We start from the raw sequence: 15744 nt of genomic DNA on the forward strand, positions 1-15744 counted from the left end.
CCGCGCAGGATCAGGTAGGGGTACCGGTACTACCCCGGAGTGTCAGCTAGGCACGCCAGGTCTAGCCCGGAGCACACGTAGGGACAGCAGGTGTACCCAGGGGTACCAGTAGGGGTACCGGTAGTACCCTGGAGTAGCAGTAGGGGTAACGGTACTACCCCGGAGGATCAGGTAGGGATGCCATGCCTACCCCCAGTGATCAGGTATGGAGGCCAGTTCTACTGCGACTGCGCCGGCACGGAGGCCAGGTCTACACTGCGCTTGCCGGCAGGGAGGCTTGCCTACCCTGTCCACGTGGGTAGGGAGGCCAGGTCAACCCTGCCCTTGAGGTAGGGAGAACAGGTCTACACTGCCCGTGCCAGCAGGGAGGCCAGCTCTACCCTGTCTGCATGGGTAGTGAGGCCATGTCTATCCCGCCTGCGCCAGCAGGGAGGCCAGGTCTACGCGTCCTGCGTGGCTGGGTAGGCCAGTTCTACCCTGCCCGCACAGGTAAGGAGGCCTGGTCTACCCTGTCTGCATGAGTAGGGATGCCAGGCCTACCCCAGAGGTTCAGGTAGGGAGGGCGGGTCTACCCCTGCGCGCCCGTAGGGACAGCAGGTGTACCCTGGTGTACCAGTAGGGGTACCGCTACTACCCCGGAGCATCAGGTAGGGACGCCAGGTCTAGCCCGGAGCGCCAGTAGGGACAGCAGGTGTACCCCAGGGTATAAGAAGGGGTACCCGTACTACCCCGGAGTACCAGTAGGGGTAACGGTAGTACCCCGAAGGATCAGGTAGGGATGCAAGGTCTACCCCACCCTCGTGGGTAGGGAGGCCAGGTCTACCCCATCTGCGCAGTTAGGGAAGCCAGGTCTACCCCGCCCGCTCGGCTAGTGAGGCGTGGTCTATACTGCCCGTGCTGTTAGGGAGGCCAGGTCTAGCCTGCCCGTGCGGTTAGGGAGTTCAGGTCTACCCTGGCCGTGCATTTAGGGAGGCCTGCTCTACCAGGCCCGCGCGGACAGGGTGGCCAGGACGACTCCACCTGCACCCGTTGGGAGGCCTGTTCTACCCCACCCATGCAGTTAGGGAGGCCAGGTCTACCCCACCCGCATGCTTAGGGAGGCGAGGCCTACCGCACCATGCGGGTAGGGAGGCCTGTTCTACCCTGCCTGCTCGGCTAGTGAGGCCAGGTCTACCAGGGCCTTGCCGGTAGGGAAGTGTGGTCTACACAGCCAGATCAGCTAGGAAGCCAGGTCGACCACACAGGCACTGGTGGGGAGGGCAGGTCTACCCCACCTGCGCGGTTAAGAAGGCTTGGTTTACCCCACCGGCGCCAGCAGGGAGGCCAGGTCTACCTCGCCTGCGTGGCTAGGCATGCTGTGTCTACCCCACCACTGCAGCAGGGAGGCCACATCTACCCCGCGCTTGTCAGTAGGGAGACCTGGTCTACCTCGCCTGTGCGGGTAGGGAGGCCAGGTCTACCCCACCGGTGCAGCAGGGAGGCCAGTTATGCCTGACAAGCACTGGTAGGGAGGTGAGGTCTACCCCACCTGCGAGGTTAGGAAGGCCTGGTCCAACCCACCGGCGCCCTTCGGGAGGCCAAGTCTACCCCGCCCGTGCAGATAGGCAGGCCAGGTCTACACCGCCCGCGCAGTTAGAGAGGAAAGTGAGACAAGAGGAGTCAAAAGAATCTCAGTAGACATAATAAAGGGGGATGAAAGATGATGTTTAGTGCTTACATTGTTGAAATTAGTTGAGGTAGAGACAGTCCTCGATAAGAAGAGCTGGTCCCAAGAACCAACCAATGAGGTAGAGACAGTCCTTGATAAGAAGCAGGAGCAGGCCCCAAAAGCCAGCCAAGACTGGTCTTGCGGCTTGGGTGAATACCAAGAAATCACTGAGCCAGCGCAAGGAAAGAGGTTACTAGCGGTGACGAAGAGGAGTCATCTATCTTCATCTCTGCAACCACCAGACGACCACCATAAAGAGGCACTGCGCAGGCGCAGTTGAGAGGAGACTATGGAAATGACCTCTCGGAGCTAATTTTAATATGAAGCAGGGATAGGTCATGCATATGTATAGGTGTATTGTGAATATGTAATACCTGACTGTATAAACTTGAGGCGAACTGCTGAGTCGGGCGCGCACGACTTTGGTGGGACTACTCGCCGTGCTGCCCAGCGCTGCATGAACATACCTACTTTACAATCTCACTGATTGTGGAGTCTGTTTTCCACACGTCAGAGGGTAGAGTCAGGGGTGGAGAAAGTTCCCCTCATTGTGATCCTTATGATGGCCTTCAGATCACAGTTTCCCCTAGACCCTCCTACTTTTGCAGGCTCCCCAGCACCCGACCCCTGCCCTGCTGCAGCCTTGTCCCATGTGGAGATTTGCAGACAGCTCTGCTCCAGGGTCTGCCAGGGTCTGGGGAAGGAATGAGGCTGGGCAGGGCTGCCTGTTCCCCCAGACCAGCCCTTGACTCAGCAGGAAGGTGGAGATGGCCTCACAGCAAATCTCACCCTTAAATATGGGGTGACCAGCAAGTGCTGGAAATGGCAAATGAGAGACATTGGGAGTGACAAAGACCCTGAGCCACCTTGCCTGTCTGTCCACACCACCAAGGCCACAGACCGGCCTTCTCTCTCCTGCACCTGCATGTCTTCCATGCTTTCCACAAGCCCCGCCTCTGCAACACAAACCCCCGGGGTCAGTCCTTGCCCTGCATGGTCACACACTGCAACCTCTACACTGATATTTTTCACTCCTGGGAACTTTCCAGCCCAGCACAGCTCCCCCTAAACTCTCCCCACTTCCCTTCACCTGTCTCCACCACCCCTGCCCTCTCCCCAGTGCAGCCCAGTCTGGCATGACCCCACAGCAGTGCCCACCACAGGGTGCTGCAGAGCTCTGGGCACTCACCCCACAGCCCCAGACCCTCTGAAGGGCACAACAGCTCCTCTAGAGTGGAGAGGGGTGAGTGCCAGGGGTGGGGGGCATCTGTGGCACAAGGCCTGAGGAGATCCCCTTGTATGATGGAAATGTTGCAATGGAGGCCAGCTCTGTCACACAAGTGCCCACTGCCTGTCCTTGCCTGCGGCCACAGGCCTGCCACACAGCAGGACTCGAACCATGCTTGAAGAGCACTCAGGCCTTCCACCAACCAAAGGGTTCAGAAGGAAAGCATGCAAGTGGGAAGAGAGCAGCTCAGGAAAGACGAAGTGCTGGTGCTCCCTGGCAGTGCTGCTGTGCTGGGACTCTTTTCTTCTTCCCCTCTGCACACAGGCACTGCTCCCTGCAGCTGCAGAGAAGGTCTTGGAGGAAGGATCTCAGAAAAACAAGTCACTGCAGGGCCCTTTATTTTGTTTAAACTCACAGAAGGTACGGCTCCTCCTTTGCACAGCCTCCAGGTCACAGAAAGCCTGGATATATTGTGAATTAGAAACCAGAGAAAGATAGACATTTCTTTGTGGAAAGCATTCAGATAAGTAAACCAAAGCAAAAACAGCAAATAAAAACCACACTCAAAACCCCAAATCACCGTAAAAGAAACCAGAAGAAAGGTTGGGCCTATAATGAGATAAGTTCTATGCAGAAGACAACAGGCAGTTTATTCCTTCTAAAAAGCATCCAGTGATTAGTTTTCTCAGGGCATCCTTGATCTCATGGTTTCTCATGCTGTAGATGAGGGGGTTCAAGGCTGGAGGCACCACCAAGTACAGAACTGCCACCAGCAGGTCCAGGGATGGGGAGGAAATGGAGGGGGGCTTCAGGTAGGCAAACATAGCAGTGCTTACAGACAAGGAGACCACGGTGAGGTGAGGGAGGCAGGTGGAAAAGGCTTTGTGCTGTCCCTGCTCAGAAGGGACCCTCAGCACAGCCCTGAAGATCTGCCCATAGGACAGCACAATGAAAACAAAACACCCAAATCCAAAACAGACACCAACTACAAGTACCGTAGCTTCCCTGAGGTAGGCATCTGAGCAGGCAAGCTTGAGGATCTGGGGGATTTCACAGAAGAACTGGTCCACAGCATTGCCTCGGCAGAGGGGTACTGAAAATGTGTTGGCAGTGTGCAGCACAGCATAGAGAAACCCACTGCCCCATGCAGCTGCTGCCATGTGGACACAAGCTCTGCTGCCCAGGAGGGTCCCATAGTGCAGGGGTTTGCAGATGGCAATGTAGCGGTCATAGGCCATGACAGTAAGAAGAAAATACTCTGCTGAGATAAAAAAGACTAACAGAAAGACCTGTGCAGCACATCCTGCATAGGAGATGGCCCTGGTGTCCCAGAGGGAGTTGGCCATGGCTTTGGGGACAGTGGTGGAGATGGTGCCCAGGTCAAGGAGGGAGAGGTTGAGGAGGAAGAAGTACATGGGTGTGTGGAGGCGGTGGTCACAGGCTATGGTGGTGATGATGAGGCCGTTGGCGAGGAGGGCAGCCAGGTAGATGCCCAGGAAGAGCCAGAAGTGCAAGAGCTGCAGCTCCCGCGTGTCTGCAAATGCCAGGAGGAGGAACTCAGTGATGGAGCTGCTGTTGGACATCTGCTGCCTCTGGGTGTGGAGCACTGAACAAGGAGGCAAGGGCAGTGACAAGTTAGGGCATTGGTCTTTAACAGAATGAAATCCATTTCTCATAATACATGTTCACCGCATTTTTTCCATTTCAATGAGGTCTCTGTTCAGCTCTGTTGCTGGAGCTCTGGTAGGTGCTGGCTGAGTGTGTCATGAGGAGCAGCACCTCTGCCTTCTGGCTGCCAAGGAGTCAGCCCTGCTCTGTAGCAGTGGGTTTCTTGTCGTTCAGGCAGATCAGTCCTGGTGTCTGAACAGCTCAGAAGAAACTGCTCCTAATGTAAAACTGCTTGTCAGCATCTGCACTCCCAGGGCTAAGAAACAACAATCAAAACAGTGTTTGAGTGAGAGGTGGGGGGGTTAGAGCTCTCCACTATCTCACCTGGTGATTTTCTTGGATTTCAGAAACCCTCATCGTTTCTGCATCACTCGGAGAAAACAAAGTGTGTCCTGTGAGGCAAGAGGATTGCCCGTGGCATAGTGCAGAGAGAGAGGAGCTGATCTGTCACTCTGTCTTGTTGCCAGCTACCCTGAGCTTGCTCCTTTCTGAGATGGAGTGTATTCACACCCCTGTGTTAGCCTGAAAAGACTCCAGGCACAACTGAAAGCAGAGAGACCCACAGTCCAACACCAAGTGTCTCCCCATTTCTCAAGGTCTCTGCACCCCACCTCTTGCCAAGGACACACATAGTTCATTTCACAAACCCAGCAGCATTTCCTCACTCATAGTGTCTCTGTGCTTTTCCATGGAGCATTCAGGAACACCAAGATGCTATGGGACAGACCTGCATCCTGGAGGGCAGCTCACATATTGGAAGGACACCCCAAGAAAATAGCCAAGTGTCCTGATGATGGTATCTCAGCAAGGCAGAGTCAGCTTATTTCCTAGGGAATGACACAGGCTGCATTGCCCTCAGCCCCACAGCTTGGAGGAGAGCTTGGACACCTGTAACCTTGTTCCCATGGTCACACCTGCATGGGGGGACCCACAAGATGAGTGTGTGATTCTGCAGCTGAGACTCCCACCCCAGAGAAACAGACAGCCAGAACAAGATAACAACAGCAATAACACAGACTAGTGGAGAAACAAGGAAAAATGCAGTGATTGACTGGCTCAGAGATGCAAAGGCAGAGGCAGCTGAAGTCTCAGGAAAGAGTTACCCTTACCCAGCTGTACATGTCAGCTCCCAGACATCAATATAGCCAGGCAGTTCTCATTCCCTGTGCTCTACTTCAGGAGGCTCCTATCAGACTTACTGATCCCTCAGAGTTACACCTCAGGAGTCTCAGTGAGCTGTTGAAGCATGCCAACAGTTTCTCGATGTCTCCTCAAAATTTCTCAGGAGTAGAAAACTGAAAACACAGCCTCAGGAAAGCTCCTGATGTTTATAGCAATACTTGCTTTGACCTTGCCCTTGTAAAGTGCCCTTGGAAATGTCTTGGGGGTGATCTGGAGACTGAGAGCAGCCCTGATCCACACAGCACCCTCTTGTCAGCGGAAGGACCCTGCCCTCCTGGAGGTTGCTTCTTTCATGCACAGCTTCTCCCCACTCTGCTGTTAGAGCTCCCCAGGCAGGCTGAGTACTTACCCTGACCAGTGGCAGAGTCCCTGCCCCAGCACACAGAACCCTGGTGTGCAAGGACCCTGCTCAGAAGGACAGCCCTGGGCACCCCTGGCTGCACACCCACCTTCACACTCTGCAGCCATCCCCGGGTGAAGGCAGCTGACATGCCCTGTCCCTCTGAGGGTGCAGCAGGGAAGCTGTGCTCCAAAGCACGTCCTTTTTTCTCTACACTGCACAAACTGTGAGAGTCCTCCTGACAGATCCTATAGGCTGTGGGATGTTCCAGCTTTAGGAGGTCATTCCAGGAACCACAGCTGCATTGCCCTGCAGCAAGACACTTACCCTGTTAAGGGCTGTGAAGATTTTTCTGCAAGTCAGCTCTTCTCTGTCCTCCCACCCCAGACTGCCTTTAACATCTCTCTCTGCCTCACTTCTCTCCCCTCGGTGCCTGCAGGCAGTGCCCTCAGCCCTGCTGCGCTTTGCAGAGGAGCTGCTCCTGGGCAGAGCTGTCTCTCTGCAGTGCTGCCTGCTTGCCATGAGCTCCCTCCAGCCCAGGAGCCCAGCCCAGCTCAGCAGCAGAGGACCAGCCCAAGGCAGCACTTTCTCTGCCCCCTCTGGGCTCCCTCCAGGTGTCCCTCGTGCTCACGGGGAACCTGCTGGGAAACAGGGTGAAGCAAACACTGGTGATGCCTCAATCAGCTAGAGACAGACACTTCTTTCCCGAGATAAAATTCTCCTCTCAGAGACAAAGTTTTATTTACATGCCACTTTTTTTGGTCTTATTGTTAGACAGGATACCCAGAGAGAGGCAGGCAGGGATCTCCTTTACCCCTGCTGAGGGAAGGGATCCATGGGTCAATGGAGGCATCTCGTCCTGCGTTTCTACTGATGGCATTTGAAGGAGGCTCAGCTCCCTCCCATGCACACCACAAAGCCACAGGAGGTGGGATTCCTCTTGCCTCACTTCACGTGTGAGCAAAATGGACACCTGCATGGGAGCTCCTTGTCTCAGCTCCCAGCTGAATTAATGGAGAGGAAAGGCAGGAGTCAGGTGTTCAGATGCATAAACTTGGTGACATTTGAACTGCCAGAGGTGGTCCAAGATACATGTAGGTAACAGCAAACTGTAACGCAGAAGTTCATAGAGACAGGGCAACATCTTGGGAATCCTGTATGAGCCTGGTGGGAAATTCCTTTGGCCAAGTGACATGACAGTTTATGCCCAACTAAAGGCCAAAAGAAGCTTTTCCTACTCCTTATCTTCATGGCAGTTAATACAGGTATTCCTATGAACGACTGCAGTCATGTACCATAGTGACAGCTGGGTCTCTCTCTTTTCCATCAGCTGAATTTACTATACCTCCACTGACTATAATGGCACTTGTCCCAGGTTCGTCCCCACACTGCCTAACAGAATTCAGGGCAGGTCCTCTGTTTAATGTCCAACTCCAGGGCCACAGAGCTACTCGAGATGCCAAGGCTGGCAGGGACCTCACAGGAGCTGCAGGAAAGCAATTCCCATTCAGAGTGGCTGGTATATCACAGAGACTCCAGACGGCATCACAGAAAGTACGATTTGGTGCCTGTTTGCCATACACTAAAGCCATCAGTCAGAGGCATCGGTCATCGCATGCCATCAGACAGGCAAGGTCTGCTCCTTCTCCACCCAAGAGCTGCAGGCAGTGCATGAACAGGAAGCATGCCACACAGGGGTTTTTACTCACTCCCTTGATGATCCAGTCAATGAAAAGACCAAGAATTTTCAGAGTGTGCCTGGATACATCTTGTCTTCAAGCACATCATCCTCCAAGCACAGCAATGGTCCGTATCAAAACTCAGTGGAAGCTCAAAGAGGATTTCAAGGGCACCAGGATGAACTTTTGATACTTCAGGAACTGTTACAGAGGAAGAGTAGGTCAAGATAGATCTGAGGTACTCTACGTCACAGCCTCGCTTAATACCAGCCAGGTCTCCCAGGCCTTTGAGCTGTGAGGCAGGACTCTGGAGGAGAACAACCAGCAGTGGGTGGGGACCAAGCATGGGGTTACTCAAGCAAACTACAACCTTGCCAGTCCATGGGAACCATAGGGGCTGCATCCAAGGGTGCTGAGAGAGTGTTTTTTCCTCGAGGAGGTGCTGGTCTGTTATGACCCCAGTAAGAAAGGAACTCGGACACTGTGAGATACATTTTAAAATTATGTTCACCGTCGTGAACACTATAAGGAAAGAACAATGCAGATCATCTGAGGCCCCTTCAGATGGTGGGAACCCCAGGTGGTGTTGCATTGAACGGGCCTTCAGCCCAAATGCAGCAAACCATGCAGACCCCATCCATAGAAGACCGTCTCCTGCTTTGGTCATTCAAGCTACTATAGGATTTTCTTAAAGGGAACAACTCTACTCATCGTCTCAACAGTCAAACAGAAATGATGTTTTCATGAGAATGTTTTGCTGCACTGTTAGATACAGGCAAGGCCAGGCAGGAGGCATGATGTCCAGTACAGAGTGGGACCTGCCTGCAGGCTCTCGTGTGGTAATATGCTGCTGAGGTTGTCCTGTGGCCAATGGATTAGTGCAGCGTAACACAGGTTTGATGGCCGTGCTGTACGTGCAGCACGGTGCAGCGCAGCGCAGCCCTTATAACTCGATGTTCAATATTTTTCTGGTGTGGACCAGTGTTCATGTTTCCCTGTGAGAAGTCTGTGGTCCAGTACACTGCCACAGCTGGGATGCCACGGCCCAAATATGCACTGCCAGGAGGACCTGCAGACCCATGGCTTGTCACAAAACTATGATGGTTTTGGATTAAACGAGACGTGGTGGGACAGCTTGCTGAGCTGTGGTGCTGCAATGGAGGGATACAGGCTCTACCCAGCAAGCAGCAGAGAGGATGAGGACTATGCCCCCTGTATGAAGGGGAAGCTTGGATTTGTGGGGGTCCTCTATGTGACAGACAACAGGTTGGACTAGCTTTTGTAATTTAGGATCAGAGCAGGAGTCAGCAAGAGTGGCCTTGTGTTTGCAGTTACAGACTGCTTCCTCAGGAAGAGGAAACAGAAAAAGTCTTTTGTCAGCAGCCCCAGGAAGTCTCCAGGTTCATGAGCAGGTTCCTGTGGTGAACAACTTCAAGTGCCCTGGCATTCCCTGGCAAGGCAAAGCAACAGGGTGCCAACAGCCTGAAGTTGGCTATTGGGACAACTTCTTCAGACAGCTGCCAGGTGGGCACCAAGGGTGATTCTCACCTAGACCTGATTCTGGCCAACAAGGAACAGCTGGTTAGGGGTGTGATGATATTCAGTGTCAGTCTTGGCTGTCATGGCCATGAATTAGTGGGGGATGAGACACCAAATGGCAGTGAGCAAGGCCAGCAGGAGAGCACAGACCTGGGACTCCAGAGGAGAAGACTTGGACACACTCAGGAGACTGAGACAAGCGGTGCCATGGGAAGCAGCTCTTAAGTGTAAAGAAGCATGGGAAATCTGATAGGCCTTACAAAACAGCCTCCTTAAAGCACAAGAAGGATCTCCCCAAATACCCTTGAAGAGAAGCAACCATCTCAGAAGGCTGCTTGTGTGAACTGACTGAGCTCCAGGGCAAAAAGGCAGCAGGCAGGAGGTGGAAGCCGGGAAAGCTGCCGACAGAACGTACAAACCTTGTCCCAGGACGTAGGGATGATGCCAAAGCCAAAGGTCCCATTGGCTTGAGAGATGCAGGGGAGGATAGAGGCAGGAAGATGAGCTGATACTAGTTCATTAACAGTAAAAGAATAGACAGGGATCATGTGGGCCTGCTGCTGAACTTCCAAAGTGTAGGAGCAGGTAAGGCTGAGGAACTGAATGACTTCTTTGGCTGTGACTTCTGCCAGGCCTTTGCGACTGGCAACAGGACCCTGGAGGAAAACAACCAGCAGTGAGTGGGGATAAGTCAGAGGTTACTTGAGCAACGTCAGCCTTGAACAGCCCCTGGGAGCAGAGGGGAATCCTCCAAGGCTGGGGAGGGAGGATTCCAGTTTTGTAGCGAGGCTCACTCTGCATCACTTTTGACAGATCCTGGAGATCAGGACAAGTCCCTGATGGCTTCCAAAGAAGTTGACAGCTCTCTTCCAACACAGGCCAGAGGATGACCAGGGGAACAACAGGCTGTTTGACGTCATATTGGAGAACAGTGTGTCCCTGAGCGTGTCCTCCTGGATGTTATTTCTGGGAAGATGAAGAGGAAGGTGACCGGGCATGGCCAGCATGGATTTACACAGGGTGGATCATGGTGGACAAACCTCATTGCTTTCTAGGATGAAAGGGCTGGGTTTCTGGATGAAGGGAGATCAGTGGGTGTCTTTTATTCTATTAATGTGTCCAGGACATTTGGAGGGAGGGAGGGATAGGCAGATGGATGGATGGATGGATATAGAGATGGGCAGGAACTGGGATTGATAGTCAGGCTCAGTTGGTCATGAAAAATGGGTCACACACTGCCTGGAGGCCAGTAACAAGTGGACACTGCAGATGTTTGCATCTTGACCGCCTTTCTCAGCCTGGGAGATGGGGTTTCCCGCTGTCCTCGTTTCAGCTGGGATACAGTTAACTGTCTTCCTAGTAGCTGGTACAGTGCTATATTTTAAATTCAGTTTGTGAAGAATGTTGATAACACTGATGTTTTCAGTTGTTGCTAAGTAGTGCTTATACTATAGTCAAGGATTTTTCAGCTTCTCAAGCCCAGCCAGTGAGAAAGCTGGAGGGGCACAAGAAGTTGGCACAGGACAGAGCTAGGGCACCTCACCCAAACTGTCCAACAGGGTATTCCATACCATGTGACATCCCATCTAGTATAGGAACTGGGAAGTGGGGGCAGGGAATCGCCGCTCGGGGACTGGCTGGGTGTTGGTCGGCAGGTGGTGAGCAATTGCCCTGCACATCATTTGTACATTCCAATCCTTTTATTACTACTGTTGTCATTTTATTAGTGCTATCATTATCATTATTTCTTCTTTTCTGTTCTATTAAACCGTTCTTATCTCAACCCATGAGTTTTACTTCTTTTTTTTCTGATTTTCTCCCCCATCCCTGGGGGGCCGGGGGGGAGGTGACTGAGCGGCTGTGTGGTGCTTAGTTGCTGGCTTTGGTTGAACCACAACAGTCCATTTGGCGCCCGACGTGGGGCACAAAGGGTTGAGATAACAACAAACCTGCCCAGAGCTTGTTAAAACAAATTTGTTATAAACATTCATTATATTCGTCTAATAGTCACTGGTCATTATGTTGATTTATGTGTTCTTAGAGTTGTTGCTCTGTTTTCTAAAGCTCTTTTATGTATCACCTCACTTGCTGTATGTAGTTCCTCTTCTGCTGCTTATCATGCGTGGGAGGTGGATTAAGGTTTTCACTTTGATGTTTTGTATAACACTGGTTTATGGTATGATAAAGTCATCGGCTGTGGGATTAATACGGTATTTGCACTCAGCATTGTCACCTTTATACTGCAGAAACCATCTGTGGGAAACTATTAATAATTATACCATTTACCTTTCCTCCATGGAAAACCAGTCTATGGGTGGGGTACCTTTCTTCCCCTCTCCTTTCTCCTTCAGTCCAGTTACAATGGTGTTTGAGAGTTTTGAAAAATTTAAATACTCTTGGGGTGTTGGGACTAGCACGGTCCTAGCCCTACTGCTAGGAATTACCATGCTTCTGAACGTGGTTCAGCTCTCGTTTAAGGTTAAATAACTATTTAAGAAGATCACCCAGAGACCTGCCCCGAGGCTGGATAATTATGAGTGGCAGGGTGTGTGGGGTAGTATGGGCAAGTACCTAGAAAAGTGGGCACCTCCAGTGTTTTGGAAATTCACCCCTGAACAAGTGCAGAATCCAGAAGAACTAGTAAATTCTTTGGAAAAGGTATGCTGTCACCCCAGCAGCTCCAGAAAGATACAAATCACTGCAACGTGCTGGGGCCTGGCCCGTGCCTATCGAGCCCTGTTCGACACCACTCAGTACCCTCAAGGGGAAGAGAAGGTCTCTGGACCTAACAACAAAATGATGAGCACTGCGGCCACCTCCAGCCCCGGCAACAAGCACTGCAGACACCCAGACCTTGGCGACAGGCACCGTGACCCCTCCAGCCCCGGAGATGAGAACTCAGGCTACCTAAACCTCAGCAACAGGCACTGCAGCCCCTCCAGCCCCGGCACCGAGCACAGCAGCTACCCAAACCTTGGCAACGGGCAGTGTGACCCCTCCAGCCCTGGCGACGAGCACTGCTGCTACCCAAACCTCGGCGACAGACACTGCGGTTATCCAAAACCCAGTGAGCGATACTGCAACTGAACCAGCGGAACAACCTGCACCAGCATCAGTTGCCCCCTTACAGAAAAGGAAATGTACAAAAAAATCAGTTCGCTTAGCGAAGGATGAAGGTGAGCCAGGGTCGTCACGGGAACTGGAGGAAGAGGCAGAACCAGAGGTAATAACCCGGTCCCTATCCTTGAGTGAGCTGCGGGATATGCGAAAAGATTTTGGCCACTGTATAGGTGAGCATATTATCACCTGGCTCCTCTGATGCTGGGACAATGGGGCTAATAGGTTGGCATTAGAAGGTAGGGAAGCCAAGCAGCTGGGATTGCTTGCCAGGGAAGGTGGCATTGACAAGGCAATTGGAAAAGGGACACAAGCCATTAGCCACTGGAGGCGACTCCTGTCAAGTGTCAAGGAAAGGTACCCCTTTAAGGAAGATGTTATATGTCAATGAAGCAAGTGGACCACCATGGAAAAAGGTATCCAATATCTGAGGGAATTAGCTGTGCTAGAGACGATTCATCATGACCCGGACAATCCACAATTACCCAAAGATCCAGAGGAAGTCCAATGCACACGACCCATGTGGCGGAAGTTTGTATGCAGCGCACCATCGTCCTATGCCAGCACATTGGCAATAATGACCTCGAAAGACGAAGAGGCACCGATGGTGGATGAAGTGGCTCGCCAACTCCGTCAGTACGAAGAAAATCTCTCCTCCTTCCTTCAAACCTGCATTTCAGCTGTGGAGAAGCTGTCCGAGGATTTCCACCAATTCAAAGAGGATATATCCTACTCCACACGTGTAAGGACCAATGTCTCAGCTATTAGGAGTGAGCGTTCTTCTGCCCAAGAGAGAGAATATAGAAGGTACACACCACGAGGTGCCCTGTGGTTTTACTTATGTGATTATGGAGAGGACATGAGGAAATGGGACGGAAAACCTACCTCGGTCCTAAATGCACGGGTATGTGAGCTGCGAGGAAAAACCACCACAAAAGGGGATTCTACCAGGAAAAATGCCGCTCCAGTTTCCAAACAGAGTAGAAGGGCTGATCTTATTTCTGATCCTCTTGAAGGGACTTCTGAGCCAATTTTATGAGAAGTGAATACTGAATACTCTGACCAGAATTAGAGGGGCCCTGCCTCCAGCCAGGTGGAGGAAAGGGATAACCGGGTCTATTGGACTGTGTGGATTCGATGGCCTGGCACGTCAGACCCACAGGAGTATAAGGCTCTAGTAGACACCGGCACACAGTGCACTCTAATGCCGTCAAGTTATAAAGGGGCAGAATCCATTTGTATTTCTGGTGTGACAGGGGGATCTCAAGAGTTAACTGTATTGGAAGCTGCAGTAAACCTAACTGGAAATGAATGGCAGAAACACCCCATTGTGACTGGTCCAGAGGCTCCGTGTATCCTTGGCATAGACTATCTCAGGAGGGGGTATTTTAAGGACCCGAAGGGGTATCGATGGGCTTTCGGCATAGCTGCCTTGGAGACAGAGGGCACTGAACAGCTGTCTACCCTGCCTGGTCTCTCTCAAGACCCTTCGATTGTGGGGTTGCTGAAGGTTGAAGAACAACAAGTGCCAATTGCTACCATGACGGTGCACCGGCGCCAATATCGCACCAACCGAGACTCTCTGATTCCCATCCACAAGTTGATTCACCAACTGGAGAGCCAAGGAGTGATCAGCAAAACTCGCTCACCCTTTAATAGTCCCATATGGCCAGTGCAGAAGTCTAATGGGGAGTGGAGACTAACAGTTGACTATCGTGGCCTGAATGAAGTTACGCCACCGCTGAGTGCTGCCGTTCCAGATATGCTAGAACTTCAATACAAGCTAGAGTCAAAGGCAGCCAAGTGGTATGCCACAATTTACATTGCTAATGCATTTTTCTCAATCCCTCTAGCAGCAGAGTGTCGTCCACAATTTGCCTTTACTTGGAGAGGTGTCCAGTACACTTGGAATCGATTGCCCCAGGGGTGGAAACACAGCCCCACCATTTGCCATGGACTAATCCAGACTGCACTGGAAAAAGGTGAAGCTCCGGAACACCTGCAATACATTGATGACATCATCGTATGGGGCAACACAGCAGAAGAAGTCTTTGAGAAAGGGAAGAAAATAATCCAAATCCTTCTGAAAGCCGGTTTTGCCATAAAAGAAAGTAAGGTCAAGGGACCTGCACAGGAGATCCAGTTTTTGGGAGTAAAATGACAAGGCGGGCGTCGTCAGATCCCAATGGACGTGAGTAATAAAATAGCAGCTATGTCTCCCCCGACTAATAAAAAGGAAACACAGGCCTTCTTAGGTGTCGTGGGGTTTTGGAGAATGCATATTCCAAATTACAGTTTGATTGTAAGCCCTCTCTATCAAGTGACCCAGAAGAAGAATGATTTTAAATGGGGCCCTGAACAACAACAAGCCTTTGAACAAATTAAACGGGAGATTGTTCATGCCGTAGCCCTTGGACCAGTCCGGACAGGACAAGATGTTAAAAATGTGCTCTATACTGCAGCTGAGGAGAATGGCCCTACCTGGAGCCTCTGGCAGAAAGCACCTGGGGAGACCTGAGGCCGACCCCTGGGGTTTTGGAGTCGAGGATATTGAGGATCCGAGGCTCGCTATACTCCAACTGAAAAAGAGATATTGGCAGCGTATGAAGGAGTTCGAGCCGCCTCAGAAGTGGTTGGTACTGAGACACAGCTCCTCTTAGCACCCCGACTGCCAGTGCTGGGCTGGATGTTCAAAGGGAGGGTCTCCTCTACACATCACGCGACTGACGCCACGTGGAGTAAGTGGATCGCACTGATCACACAACGGGCTCGCATAGGAAACCCCAGTCGCCCAGGAATTTTAGAAGTGATCACGGACTGGCCAGAAGGCAAAGATTTTGGAATGTCGCCAGAGGAGGAGGTGGCACGTGCTGAAGAAGCCCCGCTGTATAATAAACTGCCAGAGAATGAGAGGCAATATGCCCTGTTCACTGATGGGTCCTGTCGCATTGTGGGAAAGCATCAAAGGTGGAAGGCTGCTGTATGGAGTCCTACACGACAAGTTGCAGAAACTGCTGAAGGAGAGGGTGAATCGAGTCAGTTTGCAGAGGTGAAAGCCATCCAGCTAGCGTTAGATATTGCTGAAAGAGAAAAGTGGCCAGTGCTCTATCTCTATACTGACTCATGGATGGTGGCAAATGCCCTGTGGGGGTGGTTACAGCAATGGAAGCAGAGCAACTGGCAGCGCAGAGGTAAACCCATTTGGGCTGCCGCACTGTGGCAAGATATTGCGTCCCGGCTAGAGAATCTGGTTGTAAAAGTACGTCATGTAGATGCTCACGTA

General features: G+C 52.0%; 1 pseudogene; it reads right to left on the reverse strand.

The window, feature by feature from the left end:
* Positions 1-3395: 3395 nt before the first annotated feature.
* On the reverse strand, positions 3396-4519 carry LOC138682970 (olfactory receptor 14C36-like; annotated as a pseudogene).
* Positions 4520-15744: the final 11225 nt, after the last annotated feature.

The sequence above is a fragment of the Haliaeetus albicilla genome, chromosome 30, assembly GCF_947461875.1.
Source record: "Haliaeetus albicilla chromosome 30, bHalAlb1.1, whole genome shotgun sequence".
NCBI classification, from domain to species: domain Eukaryota; kingdom Metazoa; phylum Chordata; class Aves; order Accipitriformes; family Accipitridae; genus Haliaeetus; species Haliaeetus albicilla.